At 33.0% G+C, this 15,856-nt stretch overlaps 1 protein-coding gene across 2 annotated transcripts in view; it reads left to right on the top strand.

Moving 5' to 3' along the window:
* The window catches only part of LOC106669485 (phosphatidylcholine:ceramide cholinephosphotransferase 2-like), a 41,954-nt gene that overhangs the window by 13,658 nt on the left and 12,440 nt on the right, over positions 1–15,856 (top strand). The gene's annotated exons all lie outside the window — the stretch shown is intronic.

The following is a 15,856-nucleotide window of genomic DNA, read 5'->3' as shown; positions in this document are numbered from 1 at the left end:
TTCACTTTTTCCACATCCTAAATGTATTTGTTAAATTTAAATAATGTTTGTAAATACCAGGCCCTGAAGATGATCTCAATAAAGATCGAAACGTTGGCACGATAAAGAAAATGTTTTTCTGAAACCTACGTCACACCAGACTGCATCTCACGATTTCTGAATAATTATCGATTAACGGTCACTAATCACCATATATTTTAAATGTTATTCATTCATCTATAAACTATGTCTCTTTTTATTTATTAATTATCTGCCCTTGAATTATCTCAATTGCGGCACAGGTGTGGAGAGACAGGTGTCCTGAAAAGGGAATTGCTTCCCTTCAGGATGCCCTGAAATATAAAAATAAATCGAACCACGTAGTATTTTTGGGGGAAAAACGTATAAAATTAAAATCTTGTAGAAGTTCGTTGTCATTTCTCATTTGGTGAAGTTACAGTTTGAAAATTTCAAAAACTGTGACTTATTTTCTACCCAAAACTTTAGTCTCGTATATTGGATGAATATACGAGAATATAAGAATATATTCTATTTTCTTATCTTGGCTTAGAAGGTTGTATAAAAACTAGTGGCCTGTTGGGGGATAGCTCCATTCTATACTCGGAATCACGGAACGATAGTCTAAATTCTAATATTCTGCTAGTCTAAGCGTTTTAGTCAAAATGCCACCAAGGGCTATCGAAATATGCGGTCTAGTTTTTTTATTTTCTGAGCGTCCTGAATGCACGCCCACAGCTTTGAAGGAGTATATACAATATAATTGACCTATGAGAAAATTTCACCTTCACGTGACAACAAATCCGATATGAATCCGGGATTCTGTCCTTGTGTAACATTTTAAAACAATAAGGTCCAACTCTTAGAATTTCTCTTCTTGTGGTAGTAAAAAAGGCAAAACAAATTCCGTATATTGTTAATCAAATTTGGACAATAGTTCCTTTAATTCCAATCGATTTTTGGTTCTGGGAGTGAAATTAGGCCATTGTGACAGTTGCAGTGCAGTTACAGTTACAGTACTTTTCAGTATTAATAGTGTATTATTGCTTCCGAACTATCGAAGATAGGGAACCATTGTATTTGTGCGGGAAGCCGAAAAAAATTTTGCACTCCAAAATCAAAATTTCCAATTGCATTTTGATCCCCTATGAATTAACATGTGCATGTGCATGCGCATAAAAATGTCGGATTCTTTTGAAATTTTCAGGGATTATTCGGATTGCTTTATAGATGATGCAGTATGAATTTAAATAACGTATTATCCTTTTGTTCTTATCAACATATTAAGATTCATTACATTGATACACAATTGAAGATAAATAGTAATTTTTTATTTCGAATAAAAAACAAATCACACGATCGCAATGAATTTTTTAAACGTATATTTATCATGACAAATATTATTATTTTTTTATTTTTTTTATTATTATAGCAATCATACTGCTAAATATGAAATTCTTTAAACCACACGAAAAAAAATCTTTGCAAAACGATTAATGTTCAAACAAATAATATAATAAACTATTGTATGTTATACTGATTGTATATTCTATGGATTTATATTTTACAAAAAAGAACGTCCCTGATTTTGCACCCAACGTACTTATAAATGTGGTTTTTTTTTCTCAAAAACACCGTTTTCCGTGAGTTCATATGATCTCTGCACTTCATATCCTTGCAATATGTATACAGGGATCGCTATACAATGAAAATAAATTGGGGGATAGTTGTAGAATTGAGCAAAACTGATTCTCTAATCCATACAGTCAAGAAGGTACAATTTAAAAAAAAATTCGGAACAAAAATAATCCGTCTTTTTTAAATGTATGTTAAATTGTTTAAAGAACGAGAGTCTACCGAACCCTTTCAGTCCAATTGAGAGCGTTTCGCTGGCACATATGAAGATCTTTGAAATATTTCAAAAATTCACTTTGACGTCACAAAAGCTCGTAGTGATTGGTGAATTTCACAAAAACTGCTTCATTTAATAAAGCTAACTAATATGCTTGGTAAAATCCGATACATTCTTTTTTCAAGGAGCATGGTATCAAACCCCCCAAAAAATGTGTATCATGGGAAAGATCAAGGTTACAAGCTAAGATGAAGATTTAAACAGTATTGATGACAGAATTTTTATTAAAGAAAAAACCGAATACTACAGTTCGAAATTCAAATAAAAATTGATTTGGAATGAAAACAGCTCAGGAGTTTTGAAGATAAGAAATTGTTCTTTATCGAAAAAAGAGTTGACTTTTAGACTGTCAGTCCTACTAAAACACAAGTGTACATTGTATAATTTGAAAAAAAGCCCGTCTTTAAAAAACGGCAACAATTTTGTTGAAATATGCATTGGTAATGAAAAATATCAATGTTTTGTGTGCGTGACAAATCGATTTTTTCGCGAAAAAAATGTTTGTTGTTGATGGGGTGAGTCAGAAAACCAATTTTTGCAGCAGTCCACTCCATTTCTGTCTAGTATAGCACCCAATTTTTCTCCTGTCATAGCGAACCACCCTGTATATACAAAAATAAAAATAAAGCATATTGTGTGTACAGGCTTTTCCCCAAATTGTTTGTTGAAAAACCGGTTGTTATTTATACCAAATTTCAATAACACCGAGAAGACTTGTTTATACGTGCAATGTTTTGAATAAAATTTTTGCAAATGTGCAAAACATACTCAGTTATTGTGACATGGTTAGGGATGGTTTGTCTCACCTCGCTGGTCGACCAATTTAAATACTCAATTATATTCTGGCTATGTTGATTTTGAGACGTTGTGCTCTAAAACAAACAATTGAATTTTTGTGGCTGGTTGCTCTTTTTAGGTTCAAAGGGTAAGTTATTTAATTGAAAAATTCATTCATCCCATGATTAATTAGTCGTGACCGATTAGTTTTGGTCTGCCCAACCTCGCTGGTCGACCAATTTAGATGCTAAATTATATTCTGGAGATATTGATTTTGATATATTGCTTTAAAAAATGACAGATGGAGTTGACAAATTCATTTATACCACGATAAATCGTAACGTAGTTTCAGGTATAAAACTGAATCGAATTATTTTATTTATTTATCTGTATATTTGAAAAATATGGTAAGTTTTTATCTGATGGTAAAGCATATATAAAGCAGGATCCTACGCTTTTCTCGCATTGTTGAAGTTTGTATAGCTACAGGATTTTTAGAAACATTATATTATACGAGTAGAACAATTATAAATATACCTGGTAAACAAAATGTTTAAATTTTTATTGTAGTTTTAAAACGTCGTTGTAAATTTTACTCTGAACAGGTGAAATCGACTGTTCCTCTGAAAACGCACGACCTACCATTTTTGTCCTCTTAATGACATATAAAAGTCAGTCTATTCGAAGTTGTTTGCCCAGTTGATTCGTATGACATTCACAATAAAACCCAATTGTGACTCATATTTTTAATCAAATGTTAATTAATAATTGACATCATCCGCGGTCACATTTGGATTTATTTTTCGATAGGTAAACGATGACCTGTCACGGACGTACATTGTCTTGTACCCACCACGATTCAATATTTATTAAGTATTAAGAGAGTTGGAGGGGAAATAACGCGCAATGTTACATCGAAATATACATCAAAGTCAGCTCACGGGTGTACTGGACAGTTGATATTACACAATTATTTTCTGAGATGTAATACATTTTGAAGTATTTGTTTTATCGCCGTAGTAACACCGTACTAATAATTGAATCGGTTTATTTGAAAGTATAAATCACTTAAGATATACGAAGAATGGTAAGTCTATGTAGTAGAAGTCTATACGTCGTTGTCAGTATTGGTGAGTTTCTGTATGATGCTAGAAATCTCTCTCTCTCTCTCTCTCTCTCTCTCTCTCTCTCTCTCTCTCTCTCTCTCTCTCTCTCTCTCTCACTCCCTATCAACCAACCAACCTACCTACATGTACATCATCACCCCCTATGCAGAGGTACTGCAATTTTGCCTCGTGACTTGAATCCTATCCAAGCTACCTACAACATCCCTGTACACCCTGAGACTGTGGCAAAAAATGAAGGACAAGATTGAATCAAGAAGAATGTACTCACTCACATCTAAAAAACAGTCTTACCCTCCACTGTACATCAACAGCAAAGAGATACCGATTCCATTCAAGTCAAATAATTAGGACTTAGCTAGACAGCAGACTGACGTGGAATCCACTCACAAGACTTAAGAGTCATCAACTTATCAGAAGTCTTGGCCAAACTACGAAGATTTCTAGAACCGAAATCCGTGTTGACCGTCAACACTAAACTAACATTATATAAGACTTTACTGCGACCACCTTGGACACGGAGTGCAACCCGGGCCAAGCCATCTTAATCCAGCAAATCCAATCCTTCCAATCAAAAGTCCTAAGACAAATCGTCAATTGTCATTAACCTCAATATCCACAACGACCTCAACATTCCATTTGTCAACAATTGATCCGCTTCCGATTCCAAAAATTTCTCATGAGCTTCTCGATCCATCCTAACATTACTTCTCGGGACTTCTCTATTCATTCCCATCCCGACAACCCGCCACGGCGCCTTTATTGACCACCTTGTTCCTTGTCCAATACAGTGAGTCCTCTGGGCATTAGTGTTAGAGCTGTGACAGTGTAAAAAAACGTATTATGACCACATTTGTAATATGTACTAATATGTATAGGCGATTATAAATTTGAGTAGTTAGTAGTATTTAGTATAAATTTAGTAGTATTTGGGTAGTTAAACCTGCAAATTCTTGCAATAAAGCCCAAAATAAAAATAATTTTTTGTGATTTTTAATTTTTCATTTCCAAGCAGTGTGAACAATTTTTGAATAAATTTAACGTATAGAGGTAGTTAAAATTAGGTAGTATAGAGGTAGATAATGGAGGGTAGCTAGACCGAAACAATCGGAACGACCAACCTACTGGTTCACAACCCACAGTGAAAAAAAAAATTGAACCTAGTAAAAACCAAAAACACCTCGTTTCTATTAAATTTGTCATTTCATTTGATCATGAGTTTAACTATAAATCAGCGAGTTGAAAACCCATTATTTTCTTTTTTCATTCATACAAACCAAACAGTACGTGAGAATTAAAGTTTGGTGCCAAGAATCGTTGACTTCGGTCAGTGACGTTGGTCTGTTAGTGATCGATACAAATCCCATTAATACTCGCCCTTTTTTTCCCTTCTACGTTCTTTCGTGCTCAAGTACTCAATTATTAAGTTTTTATTGAATAATGTATCCAGTTGTACGTATACGTAAGATTTGGAAGAAATACCAACACTAGACCGATTCCCATTAATGTTGAGAGTCTCGAACTGAACGAAATTGTTCGCGTTCGGAATATTTGCCCTATATTACTCTTGTATACTAATATGCGAGGACCTTTTATATTAATTTTGTGACTTCGGTTCTGTTCGTTTTATGCGAGTCGATAAATTGATCGAGTTAGCCTAATAAACGAGCCCCATTGTAAAATTGCAATACTTCATTGCTTTTTGTCGAAACAGGCGATATCTTCACAAATACGCTAATATCATGCGATAAAATTGAACCTTTACCCTTTGACAATGAATCCCTAGGAATTACGAATCGACTCTGCAGTTATCGTTACATCAATAATTATGGAATATAACAAAAACGGCTGGATTTATTGGGGAGGGGATATAATTACGCAAAGATTACAATTTTTATACTTACTCTAACTATTGATTGTATAATTATTTGTTTTTGTTAACATTGTTAACTGTTGTCAACGGGAAAAGCGTAGAAATACGTTCATTATTACATTTAAACGATTTATTACACATGATGATTGATTGTTTTTCTTTATTCTACTGTTGAATTATTTAAAATCGTTCCATGATTCATGAACCATTTAAAAATAACTTAAGCGATTTGCATATTAGGAATAATCAGGAAAATACCATGCGAACAATTTCTTCAGCTAACTTCTTTGCAGTGTAAAATTGGTCGAAATGTTAGTATCGCCGGAATGAAAATTGGTTGAAATGAAAGCCAGTTCGTTGGCTGAAATTTTTCCATTTCTGTACAATCATAATGTGATGATTGTCCACAACAAAGTACCCGCATCAGTAAACGGGCCAACAGCTTCCGTTCCAAAGAGATATAATTTATCAATATTTAACCGTATTACGGCTCTCAAATATTTGACCAAAAGCATTTATAGTTATCACTTGAACGATGGATATCCATTTACGTTTCTTCCCCCCTCAAAATCGCTCCAAATAGTTCGAATAGCGCTATCTTCCTCATTTATTTAATTTTAATTGTGAGATTCCATTCTTTTATTTATACTTAATGTAGTCGAAGAATGACAAAACAGAGGCTAAAGATGAAACACTCGCATGTGAAGTTAATTGTGGAAGCGTTTTAATTATGATAAAAGATTTGATATAATTGTATTGACTCACTTCTATTCTTTCATTTCTTAATCAAAAAATTCCTGTCCTGCGTTCTTATCTCCTTTAAATGCTAAATAGATGCTAAAAGATGCTAACATCTTTCCTGCTTTAAATACAGCATTAAATATAAATTTTGTAATTTTTATTTAAAAAATTGTCGCAGTGCAGTTTTAAGATTCTTTATCCTTTGCATGTAGTAGTATTGACTTCATTTTCTTTAGTCAATTGTTTACGAAATTAAATAGTAAAATAAGCACATTAGAAATTAATAGCGGACTGCTCTGTGACGGGTCCTCTGCGGACTCTTACGTCGTGTGCTCTTGGAGACTGGAGGGCAACAGAAAAGTGGACGAGGCGGCTAGGGGTCCGTCCCGACTTCCGGATCGACAAGAAGCTCTCACGTATCAAGATATGGTCCGTGTGTGGCACTGGGCCTTAATCTAAGAAGAGGTATAATCAGCCGACTGAGAATAGGCCATTGGAGGTTGACACATGAACTTCCGAGCCAAAGCCCAGTAGAGAAAGGTTGGTCCATATGTCCCTCATAATTGAAAAGTTTCATTCCTTGGTTCATTATAGAAGCGAGTAGGAATGCCACCATTGTACTTGAGCACGGCAGCAGTGCTTTCAACGTTGAGGGACTGTTTTATTGTACATAGTGCTTGATGTCTGCTTTTGTTGATATTGAGTGTATTTATTGGCGTGAGTGTGTAGCGTTTGAGGGACATGATGGAGTATTGAATACCCTATCGAACCTCAGTTCGATAAGTTGTTCAGTGTGTTAAGGGGTGAAGGAGGAATAGCAAGTACTCTACCACCTTACTTGAGTGAATTTTATGTAAATAGGAATCAGTGAAAGAGAGTAAATCTTCTAGTAAAAAACGAATTGGGTTGAAATGACCTAACTGTTGACAACAACTCCTGGAACCCAACTTGGGGTCCCCGAACCCCTAAACAATGATGCGGGTCAAAAGCTCAATAACATACAATTTTACATTCACAATTTGAAGTTCAAAGGTGGAAATAATTTCTGTTTTTGGTACAATTAAAAATTTTTCGACTTTTTCAGTTCGTCCAAAGGTTTTTTTTAATCTTACGAAGATTTCTGCATTAAAGTTGGTATTATTTCTTCCAATTTTAATAAATTAATTAGAAATCATTCAATAAATTAATTAGCATTTAACTATAACTGGAAATTTTGGAGAATATCATTTCGCTCATGACTTTTTTCAGAAATTTTTTAAGCCTTTAAAATGAAAACTTTCTGATATGCATTTTCCTTCTTCGACCGTGTACGAAATTAAATAATGAAACACGCACATCGTAAATTAGACAGGATAAAAATCGTCTTATATTTTCAAGTTTTCAAGAAAATTTTTTTAGTATATCGATTTCTTGTCATAGTTCATAAAGTTCTAATTAAAGCCACATTAAAATTTTTCCAATTTCCTTTACTAAAATCTTCAAGAACAAAATTTCCTTCTCTAAATCGAGCACTGTCGGACTTGACGAATATTTCCGTTGTTAGTACCGAACACTCACACAAATTTTCAGTTGCATTGTTCCCTTTTTTGGAATTCATAAAGTAAACAATGCCTTAAATGTTTCCATCCAATGCCATGATTAGCTTTTAAATTATTCGGCATAATTAAAGAAATTGAAAACAGTAACTGAGGAGAAATAAAGCCTTTTAACTTAGGGATTAAACAAAGCGTTTTGTAAAGAAAATAATGTAGACAAAATGTAAATAATATTAAATTTTTGCCAAACCAATCATTCTCTTCACTGAGATTAGTTTCCTTTATTCATCTATTAATTGAAAAAATTCCACAATTTGTTTCTATTGCATTTATATTGAAATCATAAAGTTCTTAAGAAATTAATTAAAATATTTCATACTTTGAAATAGAATTATAATTTATTGACTTCTTTCTTTCACGCTTTTAGATAGATGTAGATGTGGATGTATTAGTCAGGGTGTAATATACTGCGCCCTTCTCCTTTTGTGCCTATAGCACATCGGTGAGTCCTATGTCATCAAGGAACTCGATTGGTATTGAGACTAAATTGATTTGATACATTCTATCACTTCTTTCCTTCCGAAATTTGTTAGGAGGTTCTTGGATTGTTTATATCCAATGAGTGAATTTCATTGCTCCTTCGTTTTCTTTTTATCCTTCTACCTGAGGTACTCATTGATAGTTTGGATCCTGTTTCACAGAAGGGTTCTGGTCCTATATAGCCCCTTTTCTTGCAAGGGTGTCCGCTTTCTTGTCGCCTTCTACCCATATGTCCTGCGACCCAGCATATGCCGACTTTGTTCTGCGTACCTAATATAATTAATTAAGTTTTGCAGTTCAGCACCCTCTTTGAACTTAGAGCTTTGATGGCTGCTTGGGTCTCTGACATGATAGCTATGTTCTTGTTTTTGTACCCTTTAGTCAAGTTGAATTAAGTACATCTCTCGATTGCGGGGACCTCAGCTTGGAAGATACTGGTGTATTATATCATGGGCTCTGAGTATTTGGTTCCAGGACTACCTATACCTTATTTTGTTCTAGATCTATCTGTATACGAAAAGATGGTGCCGCTCTTAAAGGAGGTGTTTTTCTCTCGTCCCCATTCTTTTCTGTTACCTAGGTTTATTTGAAAGTTTGATTAAATTCAACATCCTGTTCATTTCGTCCCTTGCTTGAGTATCGAATGGTCGTTCATTATTTTGTTGCTATCTCTCCATAATTAGTTTTTTCCCTGTTGGAGGTTTGTCTTTAATAATACCAATAATAGCTTTAATTAATTCTAAATATCTTTTTCTTTGCATATAGATTTTGGTATCTTTTCCATACCAACTGTGAGACATGTTCTCATTGCTCCTGTTATACAGATGCACACAAGTCTCTGTATTTTTGTGAGTTCTTTTTTTTTTGTTCTACTTTATCGGCCCAGGCTATGGTTTCGTATATAAGAATAGGTCTTACCATCATGGTGTACATCCGAAGCAGGGTTTCTGGTCTACACCCCCAGTTTTTCCCCGCTACTCTTCAGCACACCATTAAATTTCGTGACGCCTTCATAATGGTGGAACCGATATGATTCTTAAATGTCAGTGTTTTATCTAGTGTTACGCCCATATTTGCCCTCTTTTTTGATTTCTATCACAGTTTATTGAATGTTATTTGTCTCATGTGATCCAATTTTCTTTTCAGGGTAAAAACGACTATGGTGGTTTTATTAGGGTTGATTCCTGAACCAGCTGTTTTGCACCATTCTTCTGTGATTTTTAGCCTTTAGGTATAATGGCATATTTTATATTTTTTTCTTCCAATACGATTTTTGTTTCTACCACTAGCCTCTAGAGATTTTTAAAATTAATTTTGTGTTTAAAAACCTTGTTCTACAGTAGCAAAAGTCGTTATTTTCTAATACAGAATTGGTCGGGCGTCACACGACGATTTGCAATAATTTTGTTATTATTATTCACAAAGGAAATATTAAGGCTTTACGTTGTCATGGGAGAGAACCTCTCAATTTACATTCAAAAATGCATGATGATCCTTGATAGTTGCATTTAGTTGGGCCGAGTTGGGAACGAGTGTCTAATTGAATTGGTGCATTTCCTTGTTAGGAAGTTTCAAGTTAGTACCACAAGATTCCCCTTTAATCCTACCCCAACTTTCAAGTAGTTTTTAATGTAGTTGAAACCCTATGATCGTCGAGAAGTGAAAATAATCTTGTTTGATTTTCTATTAAAGTATCAATTTGGTAGTCATGCCCTAGTTCTTTCTACATATTATGATATCCAATGTAATGTATCGGTAATAAATGATAGTTAAGGACACGTTCAAACTGACTGACATTGCTCGAATGGAAAGAAAGTATTAATTTAAAATTAGAAATAATGAGAAGATAAATTTTGAAAAACATTTCATTTACGTCCTTAATTAATTTCTGGCCATTAAAACACGTGTATTATTATATATTTTTTAATTAACTAGTTTTAGTTTTTCCTGAATCAGTTTAACATTTTTTCCTTTCTTCTTCGGATAAAGTTTGCCCTGGTTAATGAAATTGACCTAGCCAATGATGTTGAACCATTACACAAATTAGTCAGTTATTTTCTAATAAGTAAAATAGTATAATAGATCGTGTCCATAAAATTTCTCTCCCTTATTATGTGCCTTTAAGAATCCAGGAGGAAATAAATAAAAAATCTAACCATGGGTATTTTGAATCATGTGCAAACAATACTTTGAAGTTTTTCATTCTTTGAATTACTAACACTCAAAGCAAAATACAGATTTCATTTATAAAATAAAATTATTAGAATTCTAGTTAATTTATATAATATTTATTTTAGCGTTATCTTTTCCGTTTCTTCACAGGAATGAAAATAAATTTCTAAAAAAGAAGTTTCATTACTATTAAATGCAAAATTAAATATTAAAATGAAATAAATTAAAATCTAATTCCACTAGTTTCGTGGTCCACTTGACCAATCGATATCTTACAATTAATTAAGGTTTTTAGTTGAGATAAAAAAGTAAATGGCACGAGCGGGACTACCACTTGAGCTTTCTGGTCCGAGTGGATCTAGCCACTATAGCTCAAGTGGTTGAGCAGCGGCGTATCTAGCCGAAGATTGTGGGTTCGAATCCCGCTCGTGCCATTGACTTTTTTATCTCAACTAAAAACCTTAATTAATTTTAAAATCTAACATTGAATTGCGGATTTTTCTATTGTACAACCTTAAAGTGTCTCAACATGAATGTTTTTAGACTTCGAATTACTGAGGAGTGGTCTTGGGTTAGGTTAGGAACGAAAATTGAAAATTTATCTGCATAAGAGATACAGTTAACAGAGATTAAGAAAAGAGAGAGAGAAAAAAAAACAAGTTAACAAAAATAGGTATTTCTTATGCCAACCCTCAATAAGAACATTATAGTACAGAGGGTTGGAGTTGGTTAGAGCAAAACAACATTTTTACGTGATGTCATGATATGAGCAGATAATAATTTATAGTTCACACTTCTACAAACTGATGATTGTAACAACAAATTTTTTCACACATTTTAACAAAATAAGAAGAACTTTAAATATTACAAATGACATGCTTTATTAAATCATTTTTAAATTTATTAACATTACTAAAATCATAAAAATTGAAATTAAATTGAAGTGCAGTTTTTAAACTAACAACGAAGGCATGCTTGGCAAAAAGTTCAGAATTAATTTTAGGCAAGACAATTTTTGATTTTTTAGATAAACGAGTAGGATACACATGCAAATTATAGCTATGTGTTTTAACTTTAAATGTATGAATGCATGCGCCAAATACAAAAAATTTTTTACATTAAAGACATCAAATTTTTTGAACAATTCTTCAGAACTAAATCTTGGATGCACATTTAGTATAATATTAATTACAATCTTTTGAGCAACACAAACCTTATGTAATAGTTTTTTACTGGTATTGCCACATACTATCACACCATACTGAAGTAGTGATGACATATTGCAAAATATACAGTTTTTAGAGGGTGAGGATCAAATATTTCTCAATATTTTGAATTTATAAAATAATTTACGAATACGTTTGGTGAGAGTTTCTACAAGCATTTTAAATTTCATATTGCAATCGAACCACATTCCTAAATATTGGCATGAAGTAGTACTGGACACTCACAATTTCCATCATCTGATTTACATTCATTTTTGTGCAGTGAGATTTGGATAAGGCATAGGTGATTGTAGTCTCAAACCATTGAAAAAGGACATCGGGGATGTTTTATTTATATTGATTGATAATAAGTTAGTATTCATCCATTCTTTAATTATTTTAAACTATTCGAAACAATATTTAATAAATTAATAAAGTAATTGTCAGTTAAAATAAATACCGTATCATCGGCAAAACAAAAAGGCAAGCCATTAATATCTAAAGCAAAAATATTATTGATGTACAAAATGAAGAGCAATGGTCCTAACACTGTCCCCTGTGGGACTCCACAGTTTACGTATTCTGTTTCACTATAAGCATTATTAACTTTTACAAACTGCTGTCTGCTAGGTATGTTTAAAAAAATGTAAGGGGAGTCCCACGGATGCCGTAGTTGTCAAGTTTTTTAATAACAATTCATGGCAACGAACGAGTTAGTTAGGTTTCTGGTGTTTCTTAGAAGTGGTGCAGCGTCGGTTGGCATGAGTCATACATATTCAGTCATGGATCATAAACCTAACCTCCTAACCCTACGTAACCTAACTAATCCATAAACTTAAACCCTACCTAACTTAACCAGAGCTTAACAACCTAACCCATCCCTAACCCTCTTTAACCCTGACCTGAGGATGTCAAGATGTGTCATTTCACTTTTATAAAACAATCTTAAAAACGCCTAAATTTCATATATGAATCCACTATTTCTCCCTTTGGCAATAATTATCGCTATACTATCAGGTTTCTTATAAAACATCCAATTGTGGTTATTTTGAATCGTGTACAAACAATACTTTGAAGAAATAAAGTAGAGACAAGAGTTTTTCATTCTTTGAATTACTCACAGAAAAGGAAAAATACGAATTTGATTTATTAAGTACAATATTTGGGTAGTAGTTATAAAATATTTATTTTAGCGATATCTCTTCCATTTCCTCACTTGAATGGAAAGAAATTTCTCAAGTATCAATTTCTCAGTATAGATATTGTTTAATAATGTACAATCGTTACGTATTTTAACATGAATATTTTTTTTTTATTTTATTATTATTATTATTATTTTTTTTTGGCTGGTTACATAATGTATTTTGCATGGACATTTTCGTTTACGATTTTGAATTACCGTGGAGTGTTCATGGGTTAGGGACCAGATAGGTTAAGTAGGATTAGTGCTAAGGCCAGGGACAAGTTAGGATCCTGTGTTTTTCCGTGAAGCGGAGAAAATATGCGAGTGGGAAGCGTTCTTGTTTGTTTGGCTGACCAAGAGACTTTTTAAACTTGTTTTGATCAAAATTATCTGAAGTGTGATAAAAACGCGATTTTTAATTTTTTTTTATCCGAGAGAAAGTGCTGATGTTGCGTTTTTTCCCCAATTACGTTTTTTGATTTGGCAACGGTTTTATTCAAAAGTTTTGCAAAAATGAGAAAAAAACTCTTCTTGGGTTGGATGCGTCACCGGACACCAATTGGTGACGCATGAAAGAGGAGACTCACGAATCTTATCATAATTCGCGTCTCTCTTTTCGTCTGCCAAGATGAATGTTTTTCTCGACTATTTTTATTAACATTGCCTCCTATTTTTAAAGCGTTAGTTTTAATATAAACCAGATTAGGACTTCTGAGAAATAAATAACATCAATTTGGCATTATCTTTGGTTAAAGAATAAAAATAAATGTTGCGTCGATCAGGAACACGATGAAATAAAAATCCTTTATTAACAACAAAGTTATCCAGCCTTAGTTTTGTACAATCAAACTTTGTAAAAATTAATTTATTAAAAATTAATTAGCTATTAAAAATAAAATATTATAATTGCTAATTTATCTCTGCACATAAATTTTTGTTTTTAATTGTATATAGGGAATGTAACTTAAATTACGATTGATATTTAATATCAATATAATATTTATTTATTATCGATATTGATATGATATTTTGTTATTATTTTCATACCATAGCCGATCATCTTTGAAGAATAATTTTGTGAATATAATGTAATAAAAAAAATGAAATGTCTATATAGATAGAAGTATTTTAGTAACAATGTATACTGTATAAAACCTTAAATTAGAAAGAAACAAACAGGCAGATTGTGTTTCTTGAGCATTTATCTTGAAGAATCGCGAGGTCAGATTGGAATCAGCAAACCCTCTAAACACAAACGTCTCAGTGTTTTCTAAAAACCAAATTCAAGGCTTCTTAAACCGTGTAATCGTTAAGGATGGATAACATAAAACAGATATATGTTTACAATCGCCCCATGAGCTCATTAAACACGGTCGTAAAAATGGGCAAAAGAAGAAAAACCCCTGTAAAAATTCGACCCGATAGATAGAAAGCTCGGGCTAGGAGGGAAAAAAATAAAATAAAATAAAAATTACGTTGATTAAGCGGAACAGCCCGATTCCAATTGCTTCATGCCTGTGGTGAGAGGATTGACGTAATCGCCTTTTAAAAGATATTCTGTCATCAGCCTCGCCAGTCAGAATTGTTGATTTCTGAGGTGAAATGTTTTATTTGCAGTTAACAATTGTTACATATAATTTATATATTTTATTATATTTTAGACTATTTTTCCTTTTTGTGTTTTATTTGGCGAGAACTTTCAAAACTCAATTCTGTGAAGAAAATGGGTCGCTTTTAAAAACAGCAGTCGCCTAAAATAAATCAATTAGCATCGATATACCGAGTTTACTGTTAAACTTTTATTGATAGATAAAACTGGTTAAATTGTCTTGAAACACCGCCAAAAAGCGACCTATTTAAAGACACAAACAAACGGTCTATTTTTGTTGCCTTTCGAAACGTAATTTTTTTCTATCTTTCCTGACCAATGTATTGCAATGTAAATATTATTTCGTCTTCATCTCTTTTCGTCGTTACTCTGTTAAGAATTTGTTGAATTTTAAACAATCGACGAAGTTCAAAACGAAATTGCACGTTCAAGGAAATGAATCAAAACGTGAATTTTGGAGGTTTTGTTCCTTGGTGGCATTATGATTTGGTTTGAAGGACGAAGTTCGGCCGTTGTTACCTTGGAAGAAGAGCAAATTGCCTACTTGGGTCACGGTTGCCACTTTTCGACCTTTTCGCCTTTCGAAAAAATTGACTGGCCGCATACATACATAAAGTTGACCATAAGTCAAGAAATTATTTAATTTACATACGATAATTATTAAAATTGACTTGCTCCGAACACTGAAATTAAAACATTAATTATAAATTAACATCCCCATCTCTTGCTTTTGCTCTTTCTCTCTTTAGCTGCTTGTCTATCTCTGTCTGTCTTTTTGTTCTATATCTATTTATAATTTTTTTTTATCTGTGTTGCTGAGTCTATCTTCTATCTCCTTTCTCACACACTCCCTCCCCCACGTCTCTCGTTTTCTCTCTATATTTATGTATCTATGCTTGTATTTTATTTCTGCCTATGCATCTATTTATTTTTAAATATACGAAGAAATACTGGATTAGCAAATGAGTAAATTTGATTTTCTAAAGGATGAAATTGATTTGTGAAATGGTGAATTTATTATGAAAAACATCTTCATATAATATTTTGATAATACAGCCATTCTCTCTCTTCTCTTTCTGCCTGACTCTCTCTCTCTCTCTCTCTCTCTCTCTATCTCTCTCTCTCTCTATCTCTCTCTCTCTCTCTCTCTCTCTCACTCTCTCTCTCTCTATATATATATATAATCTT

The sequence above is a fragment of the Cimex lectularius genome, unplaced genomic scaffold (genome assembly GCF_000648675.2).
Source record: "Cimex lectularius strain Harlan isolate CLEC.00 unplaced genomic scaffold, Clec_2.1 scaffold113, whole genome shotgun sequence".
Classification (NCBI taxonomy): domain Eukaryota; kingdom Metazoa; phylum Arthropoda; class Insecta; order Hemiptera; family Cimicidae; genus Cimex; species Cimex lectularius.
Note: the sequence above shows the minus strand (reverse complement) of the source record. Positions and strands in the feature narration are given on the sequence as shown.